This window comes from Thamnophis sirtalis, unplaced genomic scaffold, assembly GCF_051295495.1.
Source record: "Thamnophis sirtalis isolate CommonGarterSnake01/CBP01778 unplaced genomic scaffold, rThaSir2_p1.2 scaffold_6, whole genome shotgun sequence".
NCBI classification, from domain to species: domain Eukaryota; kingdom Metazoa; phylum Chordata; class Lepidosauria; order Squamata; family Natricidae; genus Thamnophis; species Thamnophis sirtalis.
The window spans coordinates 124,559,841-124,576,999 of NW_028261386.1; the positions used below are offsets into that span (position 1 = coordinate 124,559,841).

The 17,159-nt window shown below is 39.2% G+C and overlaps 1 protein-coding gene across 3 annotated transcripts in view; it reads right to left on the reverse strand.

Annotated features, from left to right (window-relative positions):
* ADGRB3 (adhesion G protein-coupled receptor B3) overlaps window positions 1-17,159 on the reverse strand; it is a 549,324-nt gene that overhangs the window by 70,998 nt on the left and 461,167 nt on the right. The gene's annotated exons all lie outside the window — the stretch shown is intronic.

Below are 17,159 nucleotides of genomic sequence, written 5' to 3' on the forward strand. Positions count from 1 at the left end.
TCTCAGAGGTGGGTTGCTAATTTTTTTTACTACCAGTTTACGCGCTTGTGCTTGCTCTGCTTGTGCACATTCGCAGAAGCGTCTGGGCAGGTGGGCAGAGCATCCCGCCACTATTATTGGTTCAGCCGATCCAGGCCAAACTGGCAGCAACCCACCTCTGATCCATCTAGAGCACACATGTCAAATTTGCAATGCCACATGATGTTTCATGACTTTTTCCTCTTTGTGGAGCTGGGTGGGCGTGGCCTACACGTGGCGTATCCGGCTCTCGAGCCGTCTGTTTGACACCTCTGATCTAGAGGCTATTTCCATGGCCTAGAGAATGTGTGGAACAGCTCTACCTTTCTCAAGATTGCAACCAAAAGAGATTCTGTGTCTCTCTTCCTTTGCTCTTTGAAAAAACACTGTGTTGCCACATTTATGTGAGAGAAGTATGTTCATGATTGCCTTAAGAATAAGCACCTGGTTTTGCATCTTGTAACTATTCAAGGATTTGAGTGGGCCTTGTAAGAGCTCAAACTCCCCCTTTTGATTTCAGTTTGCCTAGTATCAAGTCATGCTGCAAGTAATGCGACAGAACAGAATGTCAGCTAACAATTCTTTTTATGTCAATATATTTCAAGTATAAACTTTGGGGGAAACATAAACCTTCTTGCTTCAGATTTATATATATATATATATATATATATATATATATATATATATATATATATATATATATATATATATATATATATATATATATATATATATATATATATATGTTATATTTGTTATATTTGTGCTGATAAATAAATAAAGGGAGACTAGTATAGATCTATTTCAAGCTATTTAGCTCTCATCAGCTAGCCACACCCTTACTGGGAATCGAACCTGTGCTCTATTTTCGATTCCCAGTAAGGGTGTGGCTAGCTGATGAGAGCTAAATAGCTTGAAATAGATCTATACTAGTCTCCCTTTATTTATTTATCAGCACAAATATAACAAATGTAACAAAAAAGGCAACAGTAAAAAATATTGGGTTTCTGTCTGGATGGTCTCTTATGACGAGCCGAAGACAGAGAGTGGAAGTGTGACCTTCCTCCCATATTTGGGCATACCAGGGGTTGTGACTTTATTTATATATATATATATATATATATATATATATATATATATATATATATATATATATATATATATATATATATATATATATATATATATATATATATATGCACACACACACATACATACATACATACACATACATATATATATACACATACATATATATACACATACATATATATACACACATACACACATATATACATACATACATATACATATATACACACACATACATATACATACATATATACACACATACATATACACACACACACACACACACACACACACACACAGAGGAGGAGATATAGGACATATTAGGAGGAGAGCCTGTGGGTTAGTGGCTAACACAACTGCCTAATATGTAATACAGCACAGGTTCAAATCCCTGTAAGGGTATGGCTAGCTGATGAGAGCTAAATAGCTTGAAATAGATCTATACTAGTCTCCCTTTATTTATTTATCAGCACAAGTGCAACACACACACGCGCGCGCGCACACACACACACACACACACATCGTAGATTTTCACTGATGTAGGTATGCTGGCCTTGTTGTATTCAGGTCTTCTCCCATGTAATATTGAGATTGTCTTGGCAACGTTTCAGCGAGGTCTCACTCGCCATCTTCAGGCTGGGTTTAATATATATATTAAATAATCTCGAAGCCAAGAGATCTTTTTGGTATTTAGCTATTGTCTGTCTATCTATCTATCTATCTAGTCTAAGCAATGCACAAAAGAAATATTTATGAAATAATGACTCTATGCATGACAAGTACTTGTCATCTGACAGCCTTTCAACCAAGTGACAAAAGATTTTCTCAGCTATAATTTTGGCTTAATCAAACTACTGTATGCATAAGTGAGAAGGATCTTTCCACAGAAATAATCCAAGTATATTAAGTGCCGAAATACATCCCTCCCAATTTTTTTTTGATGTTTTTGATTGACTTATTTGTGAGTGTGTGCGGTAATATTTTTTAAAGTATCCTGATATCTCAAATATACTGATGTATAAGTCCATTTGCAGATAAGCCTCAACGTTTTAACCAAAATACCATGAAAATGGAAAATCCATGGATTACCCACAAATAAGTCAATTGTGAAAATTAAAATATATGGAAATTTCAAACGTTGTCTTATCTTTCACAGTATTTTGGTTAAAAATGTGTAGGTTGGTTAATCCACAAATCGGCTTATATATTTTCCAGTACAGAATCCCTGTGCAGAATATGTTATAGCATGGGAAGTCTGTTTTATGTTACAACATAGAAATCTGTTATTAGAATCTGATCATGCACTGCTTTCATTTCCAAGGCATATCAGTTACCTGCAATATGAGGTTGCACTTAAAATGGTAAATATATTCACATATTTTTTTTGGTGGATATAAAGAGAGGGAGATGTTGGGATGCCACAATTTAGCATAAGATGTTGAAAAGCCCAGGCCTTGTCCATCAACATGCATTTCCTGGCACAGCAAATATTCCCTTTTCTGTTTAGAGTACTACAATCAGTGACACTAACTGAATCAAACAGAACTGTGGCTGAATTGGTAAAAGCAAGCCATATTTATAGAGGGATCTGCAAGGTTTGACCAACCAAACCATTCAAGATGGTGTCCACAAAGGTGTGATCCAAGCTTTGCCTGTCTCTTATGCAGGTAGCACCATCATCAAGGTGGCGCAGTGGTTAGAGTGCAGTACTGCAGGCCACTTCAGCTGACTGCTATCTGCAGTTTGGCGGTTCAAATCTCACCGGCTCAAGGTTGACTCAGCCTTCCATCCTTCCGAGGTGGGTGAAATGAGGAGCCAGACTTTGGGGGCGATATGCTGACTCTGTAAACAGCTTAGAGAGGGCTGAAAGCCCTATGAAGCGGTATATAAATCTAACTGCTATTGCTATTGCTATTTTGACTATAGTTATGACCACCTCTGTTTGCCCCAATTATGTACTATTACCGCTTGCATTATAGAACTATTCATCATTCCAGCCAATGATTGCAAGCATTATCAACACTGTAACCTGCACAATGAATTAACTTAAAGGTCACTGAAATCAAAACAGAACTTTTCCAAATTGATGGCTTCAGTAGGAAAAAGTCAAAGAAACATATCAATGCAAGACTGGGCAGCCATAGCATGGATGCATTAGATAACTCTTGTAGCCTGGTGTTGTGCTAGGAGTTGCTTGTTATGCATTCAGAGACAAAAGAGTTCTTAACAGCTTGTTCATTTTTTTCTAAATAAAAAAGATAAGCATTTCTCCAGTGTTTCATTTTCTGCAGTCCTAAATCAGCTTCAGATCTAATTATATCATGTGCTTGACTTCCTAAGCTCAAGCACAAAAAGCGACGAAACTGCAAGCAGCCTAAGTGTAAGACCATGCCTTCTCGCCATGTACAACGAAAATCTAGCAATGCATATTAAATATAAAATACTCATAAACATTACAAATGTATTTTGATATTATTCATACAGACACATTTGTTGGTCTTTGACCATAATAAAGATCTTACTTACTTACTTACTTACTTACACACAGACACATTCAGGCACAGACATACATATTTATTCAAAATACATAAGGTTGCAGCAAGGCAACATATAAAAGGAGACAAGTTTAGAATTGTTTAAGAACTAAGTTTCAAAACAAGCATTTCTGATGGGATAATGGTGAAAGTCATAAGGAAGTAGCAAAATAGTTTGGAGTAATGTGTGATCCGTCGCCTTCAAGATGTTAACAGAATAACAAGGCTGAAAGGGACCTTGGAGGTCTTCTAGTCCAAGCTCCTGTTCAAGCAGGAAACCCTATACCTAGGATCAGCAAAATGTGGCTCTGGAGTCGCATGTGGCTCTTTCCTCCCTCTGCTGCGGCTCCGTCACCAGTCAGCGCCACAGTTTTGATGGGGGGAAGGGAGTTCTGGTGGGGGGAAGGGAGAGAATCACAGTGCGCCAGGAGAAGACTCTATGGCAAGGGGAGGGTTTTTCAGTTGTTTCCACAATTGATAGGGCTTTCGGTTATGACAGGTAGAGAGGGAACTGAACTTCCGGTCAGCTCCAGAATGGCACAGGGGGCTTCCGGTTAGGACCTTTGTGGCTCCCGGTGTTTTCTTTTCTGTGGGAAATGGGTCCAAATGCCTCTTTGAGTGTGTACGTTTGCCGACCCCTGTCCTATACCATTTCAGACAAATGATTGTCCAATCTCTTCTTCAAAACCTTCAGTGTTGGAGCACTCACAACTTCTGAACTATGGTTCATGTTGCTGAACCACAACTCTCAGAATCTTTCGCTATCCATGATTCAAGTTGGGTGGCTGGAAATTGTAATTCAACAACTTCTGAATGGCCAGATGACCTGATGCATGAAAAAAAATGTCCATTTAAAATTCTCTGTTCTGCAATGCTGTATTAACTTTTTTTGATAATGGTTTGGAGATTTACTTACTTACTTACTTATTTACTTACCTTACCTTACCTTACCTACTATCCTGTCTTTATAAGTAACTCCAGATGGCAAACACACACAATACTCCTTCCCACTATTTTCCCCACAGCAACAATCCTGCAAGATGAGTTGGGTGGAGAGGGAGTAATTGGCCCAAGGTGACTCAGCTGGGTTTTCATGCCTAAGATGGAACTAGAATTCACAATCTTTTGGTTTCTAGGCGAGCACCTTAATCACTACACCTTAATCACTCTCTTGCATAGTCAATAACTGACTCATCGACTGTGTACAGTATCTTATTGCAGAAATTCCCCATGGTGCTTTTTCTCAATTGTGTGTTTCACAATTGGATAAGCATCAGAGATGCTTTTCAATCTTGGCGACTCTAAGAGGGATGGATTTCAACTCCCAGAATTCCTCAGCCAGTGTTGCTAGCTGGGGAATTCTGGGAGTTGAAGTCCACCCCTCTCAAAACTGCTAAGGTTGAGAGGCATTGCTGTAAAAAAATAGAAAACCTTTGGAGTAAGCATAAGTCATCTCCCCCCCAATACTTTTCCATCCATTGCTTTTATAGTTGAGAGAAACACTACTTTGCTGAAGTCATACTGATTACTAATGCTAGGCAGAAAAAAAAATCCTAGCATGTTTTTCTTTCCTACCAGTCTCATTTAGTTAAATGACAGAAAATCTGGCCTAGTGAATCATTGAAAATAAAGTATTTCAGAGAAAATATAATGGAAGTCTTACACTAATTGAGTCACAAGGCAACCAAATGATCTGGGTGTGAGTATCCTGCTTTCATTATTTGATCAACCCTCTACAATTGCCTCACTTCCATTAATGCCAAGCAAAAGTCTCTCTCTCTGGGGACCTTTTCATTAGTGATGTATCAGTCATTGCCAAGGGAACATCCTACTCTTTAAAAATTATCAGATCAGATGAGGTGAGATCAGACAGACAGACACACACAGACACACACAGACCTGGGTACTTGAGAGACCGCCTGCTGCCAATTACCTCCAATAGACCGATCAGATCCCACAGATTAGGCCTCCTCCAAATTCCATCCGCCGGCCAATGCCGACTGGCGACTACCCGGAGGAGAGCCTTCTCTGTGGCTGCTCCGACCCTCTGGAACGAACTCCCCGTGGAGATTCGAACCCTCACCACCCTCCAGGCCTTCCGCAAAGCCCTTAAAACCTGGCTATTCCGACAGGCCTGGGGCTAAAGAGCTTTTGCCCCCCTCCTCGAATGGTATGGTTGTTGTGTGTTTTAAATTGTGTATTGTTATGTTCGTCTTTTTATCCCCTGTCTGTACCCCCTTCCCTGACTGAATTGTGAGCCGCCCTGAGTCCCCTTCAGGGAAAAGGGCGGCATATAAATGTAATAAATCCAATCCAATCCACACACACACACACAAATTTAAGAAATTGTTTATGCAGGGTTTTCTTTTTTTTGCTCACAAATATAAAATTAAATTTTGAAAGGCGTTTTGTGCCCAGCTATGATTACAGTGACAGACTAATTTGAGAATTCATATTGAGGATTTTGCTTAATGTTTAGCACAATCATTCTTCATACAACAGCTGCATGTTAATCCTCCTGAAATTAGGGACATCATTCTTATCGACTTTGACGATTAAGGATTTACAACCAACCTCTTTCTGTAAATTCTGAGATTCAATGGCAGAGGAAAGGATCTGTTGCCCTCAATTTCTAAGTGGATTATTTTCATTTACAGGCAGAGACAGGAATAAGAATCACGAAAAGAACCAATGCAGAGAAGTTGTATTTGCATTGATCTTCAGAGCTGGCCACGGAGTTGTATTTCCCTTTACTGTTGCTAATTTTCAAGTTTAATTATTTTTTCATAGTAGCATATTGTCCTTTTTTTGTGCTGTGCAATATAAAAAGTTGCCCACATAAAGAAAATACTTTGAAGAAGAAACAAACAAAAGTATCCATTCAATTATTACAGTTATTAAAGTTGTGAATAGATAAGATCCATTCAGATCAAACCCAGAAGGCAGCTACTTCTGAAAGCATAAAGGTGAAGACTTAAAAACAAAAAGACTAAAAGTGCACATTCTGATTTTATCCCTTGTAAATATATTTGAAATACACTCCTACGTGCAGTGTAGTTATCAGTAATAAAGAAGAAATATTGCTTTTCTTAGTGAGTACTCAGATAGTAAACACCAAAAATTCATACATAGAAAAACCCTAAAAGTTGCTTATTTAATAAGAACTTTTCTTTCTACACATAAACACACACACACACTGAACTTTTAAAAGTTATTTTCAGCAAGCTTCTTTTGTTCTGCAGCTCCTATCCTCAAACTGATATTCCCAAACCATCAGAATTCCAAACAATGCCATCTGTTAGCTTTGAACTTTTCCTGTTCACAACACAGTCGGAGAAGTACACACATAAAAGAACTTTTTTTCTGTAGCCACAACAATGATTGTACTTGTTGCCACTCCAGTTTTTTGTAGTTCATTTATTTGGGTCTGGATCTCCTTCTCTTTGCCAGGGGGAAAAAAAAAGCTTCTAACTCAATCCTGGATTTTTTCTCAAAGGAATTTCCAAAACTTTTTGTGATAGCTTTTCTCCATCAGTCAATGGAGAGTTGACTTAATCAACCATATGAACTTTCTCCCAAGGAAGGAAATAAGCTCCTTGTCCAGATTGAATTAAATAAGCAAACACAACTAATCTCTCTCTCTCTCTCTCTCTCTCCCTTCCTCCCTCTCTCCCTCCCTCCCTCTCTCTCTCTCTCTCTCTCTCTCTCTCTCTCTCTCTCACACACACACACACACACACACACACACACACACACACACACACAAGCTCTGGACAGATAACCGGAATGAATATCTACAATTTGTAATTCGTTCAATACATTTTATAAAGGCTATAGATGGAATTTTCCACATAAACCTAACAATAAGTGCCATTAAAATCAGTGGGGTTTAATTTTATTTACTCAGATAGAACTTATACTATGTCCATTTTTTTTTTCTTTCAACATCAAACAGACCTGGGTACTTGAGAGACCGCCTGCTGCCAATCACCTCCACTAGACCGATTAGATCCCACAGATTAGGCCTCCTCCGAATTCCATCCGCCGGCCAGTGTCGACTGGCGACTACCCGGAGGAGAGCCTTCTCTGTGGCTGCTCCGACCCTCTGGAACGAGCTCCCCGTGGAGATTCGAACCCTCACCACCCTCCAGGCCTTCCGCAAAGCCCTTAAAACCTGGCTGTTCTGACAGGCCTGGGGCTAAAGAGCTGTTGCCCCCGTCTCGAATGGTATGACTGTTGTGTGTTTTTAAATTATGCATTGTTATGTTTCGTTTTTTAATTTTTTGTCTGTACCCCCCCTTCCCTGATTTGAATTGTGAGCCGCCCTGAGTCCCCTTCGGGGGGAAAAGGGCGGCATATAAATATAATCAAATAAAATCAAATAAAATCAGTTTTCCGTTAAAGGAACTAAAACACTAGAAAAAACTAAACCAAAATGTCCAAGTGAAATATCAACGTTCCAATCATTTGGATTATTAAAAGCGTACTGATCATGCTTTGAATTGTATTTGAATCACCTACAGTATTTGTGCATGTACTACACCTCTGTTAAAATGGAACTGAGTTTTATTCAGACATGTACATTCTCACAGAGAGAGAGAGAGAGAAATGTTGGTTTATTAAGTTGCAATATTTTGTATAAACAGAGCACAGAATGCGAATGGCTCCATTATGCTGGCCTGCATTCAAGAGTTGAGGTGGCTGGGCTGTAGTTTGCAGAGTAAAAGAACCACAGTGTTTTCCCAGCACTCTGTAGCAATAGGAGACAATGCTTTTCCTCGTGTAGTCTTTAGGAGGAAGGCGATGAAGAAATACTTTGCCCAGTGAGAGTGAAGTAAAATTATTCCTATCAATAGGGGGGCTTTGCCTACGGTGCAGCATAGGAAAGGGTAGCATTTAAAATGGGTTGTATTTCAAGTCCTCCATGAAAGGCAAATGTCTCAGTGGGGTGCAGAATCTCAGACTTAAAAGTTTCCAGTGGCTTGTTCTCTCCCTTAGACTCTCATAGCAAGAACTGCAAGATCCTTTTTCGCGAAACGTACTCCCCCCTCCCTCAAAAACTAAAAGGGTGTCGTGTTTCAGCAACAACCGTGCTTTTTTAAAAAAATGCATGGCATATAAAAGAGAAGCCAGAATAGCTTTAATCATCTTGATTTTCAACCTCAAGATGATTTGGGAAATGCATTCATTATTAGACATTGGCACATCCAAGTGCCATAGACAATTTTCTTCTCTGTTTGATGATTAACTGTACGCTTTTTTCCAAACCCCAGGAAAAAGATGAGAGAAGGAAAAGGGCTGAAACCGAATCATCTTCTTGAGTAACTGACCTGTTAAATTTAACCTGTTAAATTTATGTTATGTTATGGACACTATGATCCTGGCATCCACAGGAGAGTAAAAGTTCTGGATTGACAGTGGTGTCAAAAGGCACACCTTGCAGGAGAAGATACTAGCTACCCATGAGACTACGCAAAAAACATGAAGCTCCAGAGTGAAGACTGATTTTTAATTACATTGTAGATTCATTTGATGGCAGCAGTTTTGTTTCTTCTGACTGAAGGTAGCTTTCTCTGGAATTGAGAAATGTTAGGCAATGACAATGGTTTGTTCAGATGAGTTTGTTCAGATGAGTCCAGATTAAGAAAGTTGTACACTTCAAGGGACAATTATTTGGCCATGAGACTTACTGCTTGCTGTAACATAAACTGAAGTATGGCATTGTTATTCCATGCACATGCTGTAATAACATATGTAGCCTTATAGCAATAGCAATAGCAGTTAGACTTATATACCGCTTCATAGGGCTTTCAGCCCTCTCTAAGTGGTTTACAGAGTCAGCATATTGCCCCCAACAATCCGGGTCCTCATTTTACCCACCTCGGAAGGAGGGAAGGCTGAGTCAAACTTGAGCCGGTGAGATTTGAACAGCTGAACTGCAGAACTGCAGTCAGCTGAAGTAGCCTGCAGTGCTGCATTTAATCACTGCACCACCTCGGCTTATCTTCAGAAAGGTTTGAAGTTTTGGTATTGATGAAAGTTACATGTATGTGGGAATGAGAAACAGAAGAATAGAGAGTGAGAGAGTCAAATCAGTTTCTAAATCTCCCATTCCTCCTCCTCCTCCTGCTCCTCTTCTTCTTCTTCCTCCTCTTCCTCCTAAAATTAGCCTGCTGTAATTTACTATCTTGAAGTAAATGAATTTCAGGATATATATGAAGATAATTAAAATTTAAACAATTTAGTCAGTTTCTTCTACAAGCTCATAACTGATCATAGAACTGTAATATGTTCATGTTATATTACAAGCAGCATAGAGAACAGATAGAGGAAGGATCAGTGTTGTTATTTAATCCTGGGTGTGTTATTCTTCTTCTTCAATTCTGAACACTGTGCCAGAAAACTCACAATAATTAGTTGTGAGTGATATAATCCTTTAGACATAATATTGTGTCAATATAATAATTTAAGACTTGACCAATAAATAGGAATGCAACCGTATCTAGTGAAGTTGAAATTGTGCAGAAACTCACAATGGGATTTTCATCAGTTCTACTCAACTAATTGAGTAACTATAGACCTGTTATTCTTACAGGCTAGTATAAATAAATGTGATGAGGAACAATGTACAGTTACAGGTAAGCAAAACATACATTTTTATGAATTGAATATAAAGGAAATTCCAAACGGATGAATATTCTCATGAAAGTTATCAGAATCAGACTGGATTTCTTTAACTCAATGATGTCCTGCTAAAACGAACTTGTGATTTACAGCTAGGATGGTTAGATAGAGAGAAAGAAAAGTATTATGATGTAACTTTAGAGAGAGAGGTTAAAATATAATTGTTCTTTCCAACTGCTGGAAGGAATATCAAAAGCCACTTTTTTGTTATGTTCCTTTTCTTTTCTATTTGTCTTTAATTCTTTTCTCTTTCCTTTTTCTTTAATCCCTTACTTTATGTTGGTTTGTATTACTTTTAATTTTTTTTAAAGTTCCAATAATATATTTCTAACGAGCACAATTCTTTTGTTAGTGAGTTCATGCAGAGCACCATTGTTATCCTCCCCAGGCACTGTTTTTTTACTGAAGATTTTGATTAGCAGCCTTGTTGATCCCTTTGATCCTTCAAAACAATCGTTTTGATCCCTTTAATCTGGATAACTCTAATTTATAAGAACCACAAGGTATAGAATTCAGGTTAGAAGGATCAAGGTTGTAGCCCTGTAAGGCTTAAAGGACACTGTATGTTCAAAACAGTTACAGATTGATTCAGAGATAGAGGCTAAGGATTATGTATATTTGCTGCCTCACGTTACTTATCAAAGTAATAAAGGTCGTATAAAAACATAATAAATAACATGAATATACAGTGCAACTTTAGTTGCTAACTAAAGTTTACAGCCCAGCATGTCGTGGAATGTGGTCTCAGATTTCATGAAGACAAAGAATAGTGTTAAAGGACTAGATTTGTTTTCTTTCTTACATATTTTTTTTCCTTCTAATTTGATCTCTTGTTCTTTTGCTTCTTTTTCTTCGCTAGGTGCTAAGCAATTGCAAAAAACAAACACACAAACCAACAAAACCCTGGTGAAATTGTTCTCAATTTCCTCCTTCATCTATTTATTTTTGCATTTATCAAACAAAGCTATATGGCCACCGAACTCTCACAACAGGTGACTCTAGGCAGCTCACAACATTAAAACTCCATAACATAAAAACCACACTCCCCCCCAACCACCCATGGCAGCAGCAACCCAATCAAGCCAAGCACTTGATCAACTCCATCTCCATTTGAAGCCCACAGGCCCTGCTGACAAAACCACATCTTTAGAGCCTTTTGGAAAAGCAGCCATAAATAAATGGAGGAAAAATGTTTCTAAAGTGTCAAACCCACATTTCAACAAAGCTTTTCTCTGAATATGGGCAAATGCTGGTTCTGAATACTTGTCACTATAAAAACAACCCTTGATTTTCCAGACCTTCATTCTGTAGGCTGTGGCTGCAACAGACAAATTCTTTTATGCCAGACCACCAATATTCCATTGTTACCAAAGCAGTTTGGACAATGCGCACAACTTATTTCATTTGCATCCATGCATGTAATTTGTCTATATAATCATAGATGTTTTTGTGCCATTTTGTGTAAACTTGTGTCATCTGTTTGTATGCAAGCAGCCTAGAATGACAACATAGGAGTGGCTGGATCAAAGGGATTTTAAGACTAAAACTAAACGGAAATTAAATAGGATTGGCAGCCACATTGGCTTTCCAGAATTTTCCAGGGCTCCAGATGTCACCTCTTCTGTCTTCATTTTAGAGCTGGCACATCTGGTTGATCTTGTACATAGTTGAAGAGGCTTATTCTATTAATCCGTTTCTTTTTCACTCTCTCTCTTCCATGCATTTGTAGACACGCACAAATGGGTAAACACACATTTTTTCTGAGCATTTATGGGCATTTATGCCTAAGTAAAATGTATGGCGAACTAAATAAATGTTGCAGCTACGAGAGCCACAGTCTCACACGCACCCCTGTGCATGCTTTAAAACAGCCTTTTGGGATCAAATCCACCCCCACCCTAATACTTTATATAATTCAAACAGAAAGACAATTGGTTTCTTTATAATAAGGAAGGGAATACAAGACCAGGAACAAGAAAAGCACTACAACATATTTGGCATGTGCTGGAGACCACATTGAATCTATACTTAGATGGATAGGGGGAAATTTTTTGCCCAAGATGCTGGACAGCCTTAGGCCATAGTCAGATTAGTACTCAGTGCAAGTAGCATGGTAGCAACTAGTCTAGCACTGTAGCCTTGGATGTAGGCTACAACAGGCCCTAACCTCTGAGCTGCGGTCTACTACTGGGCCATGACCCTGTTAGGAACCAGGCTGTGGAAGTGGTGTATGAGCTCATGCACGCATTTCCATTTGCACAATGCAGCGGGTGAGCAAGTGCGCACAGACTACATTTGTGTGAGTGGCATGTGTGCATACCTGCCACTCACATGGAATCCTCTCCACCACCACCCCCGGTCCACAAAACCAGAAAGTTTGGTGAATTTTGGGCTACCGCATCAATGGAAAAGAGAAAAATCATCATGAAAAAAAAAAAGTCTAAGGAATATATGTACATTTGCATAATGGTAAATTGGTACATGCTGGCATAGATAATCCATAACTATAAAGACACATTTATAATTTTTGCAAATGGTGTGTGCTATGCTTCAGATTTCATTTTAAAAGGATCCTTTGGAGCATGTAGGGATGTGAACCTGGTACCTATTTGCAATTCTTCAAAGCAGCTGCATGTGGCTAATTTAAGCAGTTGCAGCTACTAGAGTCACAATCACACACACACCCTCTGCATGCTCTAAAACAGCTTTTGGGGATCAAATCCCCCCCCACCCACCCTAACACTTCATATAATCCAAACGGAAAGACAATTGATTTCCTCCTACTGAGTAAGGCAGTGTTTGCTAGTGTACAAGGGCCTAGTGTTACGGGTTCTTTTTGCAAGCGATTCCTGCATTCTTGAAATAGAGAGCATCCTTTTGTATCAACACATTTCCCCAGTTTAGCCTATTAGAATTTAGGCTACAGAATTCCAAATTTCTACCGCTGAGTTTTAAACAGTGTTAACAGGGTGAGAGATTCAATGCGGCCATTGAATATTCTCTTTTACACTGACGATTAGGCAGTATTTACCATCTAGTTTCCAAGAAACTCATGCAAACTCCCTTTAGGCCTTTTGTTCCATTTAAGTTTCTTTTCCATAAGCTCCTTTTAAATCCAGCCATTTCTTCCATACAAGCATAGATCTGTGGCTTCAGATCCTAATCATGCTGCTTCCTGTAGGGTTGTGAAGATTCTGGCTGCATTTTCAATAACTGTGACAAGAATGGCTCCTCATACTCCTGCAGAACAGCCCTGTAGTTAACCATTCAACACATAGGAGGGAAATGTATTCCACAAATCCCTACTTAATTATTACTATGACATGGACCATTCAGCTGATAATAACGAATGTTTGTTTCTTTTAAAAAACTGTCTCCAATCTTGTTATTTTGGGATAGAGAGCTTGCTCGGTGAGGATATCTGCTTACATTTGCATTACTGTGATTGAAATTTTAGTGTTATAATACTGCTTCATGAATGTGTGGGTGTTCTGAGAATTTGTGCTAACTTTATCAGATAAATTCCATCTCAACACAACTGATAATATTGAGAGTCAGAGTAGAGAACACTGGAGTAAGAACTTAGGATAGCAATAGCAATAGCAATAGCAGTTAGACATATACCGCTTCATAGGGCTTTCAGCCCTCTCTAAGCGGTTTACAGAGTCAGCATATCGCCCCCACAATCTGGGTCCTCATTTCACCCACCTCGGAAGGATGGAAGGCTGAGTCAACCTTGAGCCGGTGAGATTTGAACCGCAGAACTGCAGCTAGCAGTCAGCTGAAGTGGCCTGCAGTACTCCACTCTAACCACTGCGCCACCTCAGCTCAGGATAAATGTGGGAGGGTTCATATCCCTACTCAGCTAAGTAACTTTGGACCAGCCATTGCCTTTCCACCTAACACAGCTGGAGTCAAAAAGTGTGGAATGGATGGAGATAAAATTAGTTGGATATGACATGCTTATGGCCCATAGGAAGAAGGTTTTTTTTTTTAACTTTTGACTTGAGTTTGGAGCTGCACAGATTTGTGGGCACAGTGAGACAATCCTATAACCTTCAATCAAACAACTCTTTAAGATATTCGTAATTAGTTTTTTTAAAAGTGCCTCAGGCAACATGCTTTTTAAATATAATTGGTTATTTTTTTAAAATATAAAAACAGAACATAATAATAATATGTGATTTGCCAGCTTTCTCTAAAAGAGAAAGGGACATCTCACCTCAAAAATACGTTCTCTGAGATCTCATGTACACAAATGTATGCAAGTTTAATCAATTAAATGTGATTTGACTTCTATAATAGATGTCAATCCGAGAAGTGCCACAGGTGTTTCCAATTTGTGAAATATGTTTGCTGATTCTGCTCTAGAATTTATGGAAAGGCAAATTCCTGTTCCATTTGGATGTTAATCCTGCAGAGCCCCTTTCCAGAAGTTTAGGAAATTATAGATTTCAAACAAGGTTATTAAAAGCATCTATAGCAATAGCAGTTAGACTTATATACAGCTTCATAGGGCTTTCAGCCCTCTCTAAGTGGTTTACAGAGTCAGCATATTGCCCCCAACAACAATCCGGGTCCTCATTTTACCCACCTCAGAAGTATGGAAGGCTGAGTCAACCCTGAGCCGGTGAGATTTGAACAGCCGAACTGCAGAACTGCAGTCAGCTGAAGTAGCCTGCAGTGCTGCATTTAACCACTGCGCCACCTCGGCTCTCTACAGCATAGTCTCTGGATTCTTTCCACTTTTTAATAATGACAGTGCTCTTGGTCAGAAGGAAGGGAGGGAAGCTTAAGAATGGATCAGTTGGAAGCATATTAAGCTAATGCCCATTGCCTCTGCTGTAGGGATAAAGTGTGGGGAAATTTAAGATTTTTTAAAATTCATTTCTCCATAGCCCAGGTCAGATCCAGCCCGTGTTTAAATCTGACAACTCTCCCCCTCAATGCCAATCCCTTTGGTGCTCTTTCTTTCCGAAATGTGTTGGATTGGAAAGAATAAAAAATAACATTTTGACTGGAATATTTGAAGGAAGTAATAATTCAAGGGCAGGAGAATATCGTCACTGGATTGCTTGTCAGACAGGAGAGAGGAAATATTGCAGAATATGTAATCCTGTACTCATAGTTTGAGGTGAGTACAGATGAGAGAAAAATAGTGGAGGGTTTTGTAAAAGGCATTTGAATTCAGTGGGTTTTAGTGAATCTGTCTGAGGCCTGTGCATCTTTGCTTCACTTCCAGCTCTGCCTTACAAGTTCAGGCAAAGACTTGAAATGAAATCATGTATGCTCAATCAATCAGAATAGAGCTGGAAGCAACTGGGGACTGGGGAGGTCTTCTAGTCCAATCCCCTGCTCAAGTAGGAGATCCTATACCATTTCAGACAGGTGGCTCTCCAGTTTTTTCTTAAAAACCTCCTGTGATGAAGCACCCATAACTTCTTTTTTTAATTGAAAATTTTAAAAAGCTTTTACAAATATTTACCTCCCTCTCCCCTCCCCCCCAAATCCATCTCCCCTCCCAACCTCCCCTCCCGACTTTCCAGAGCAAATGCAGGGTATAAATCTTTAACAATCATATTCTAAAATAAACTAAAAGAAACTTGGCTTCATCTTTCATTTGTGCTTTAACTCCTCTTTTGTTAAGCTAACTATAAACAAATTATATCATTCCTTGCTTTTTCAATCATAAGCTATCTGGAATTTTTTTAGTCCCCTATTTATTTTGAATATAGTCAATCCATCTTCTCCACTCCAGTTTGTATTTCTCATCTGAATGATCCTTAAGATATGCTGATATTTTAGCCATCTCTGCTAAGTTTGTTACTTTTAATGTCCATTCTTGAATAGTAGGCAAATCTTATAGCAATAGCAGTTAGATTTATATACTGCTTCATAGGGCTTTCAGCCCTCTCTAAGCGGTTTACAGAGTCAGCATATTGCCCCCACAGTCTGGGTCCTCATTTCACCCACCTCGGAAGGATGGAAGGCTGAGTCAACCTTGAGCCGGTGAGATTTGAACCGCTGAACTGCAGATAGCAGTCAGCTGAAGTGGCCTGCAGTACTGCACCCTAACCACTGCGCCACCTCGGCTCTTCCTTCTTCCAGTATTGCGCCACCAACAATCTCGCTGCCGTTGTTAGGTTCAAAATCAGATTAGTCTCTATAAGAGTACAATCAGTAGTCATACCTAACAAGAATAACTGAGGGGTAAACTTTATCCTCTTTTTAAAAATATTTTGCATAATCCACCATATTTTTATCCAAAATGCTTTAACCTTTTTGCAAGTCCACCGTATATGGTAATATGTAGCATCAACACAATCACATCTCCAACAACTTCTGATGGCGAGCTGTTTCATTGGTTGATAGTTCTCACAGTTAGGAAGTTTCTCCTTCATTCCAAGTTGCTTCTCTCCTTGATTTGTTTCCATCCATCGTTTCTTGTCCTGCCTTCTGGTGCTTTGGAAAATAAGTTGACACCCCCCCCCCCTTCTTCGTGGCAGCCCTTCAAATACTGGAATACTGTTATCATGTCACCTTGTCCTTCTTTTGTCTAGACTAGCCATACCCAGTTCCTGCAACTGCCATAAGTTTTAATCTTCAGATGTTTTAGTCTCCAGGCTGTTAATAATGCTAGTTTCTCTTCTCTGCACTTTCCCCAACTTTCACAGCCCTGTGCTTTGCATCTAGAAATGAGAGTGTAGTGCTTACTGAAGCAGCTTGACACAGATCTCTGCGAAAGTGAGAGGTCCCGCACAGCTTCAAGCACTGCACAGCTTTGGAATAGATTGGATATATATATATATAATTTAGTGGACATATTTAGGA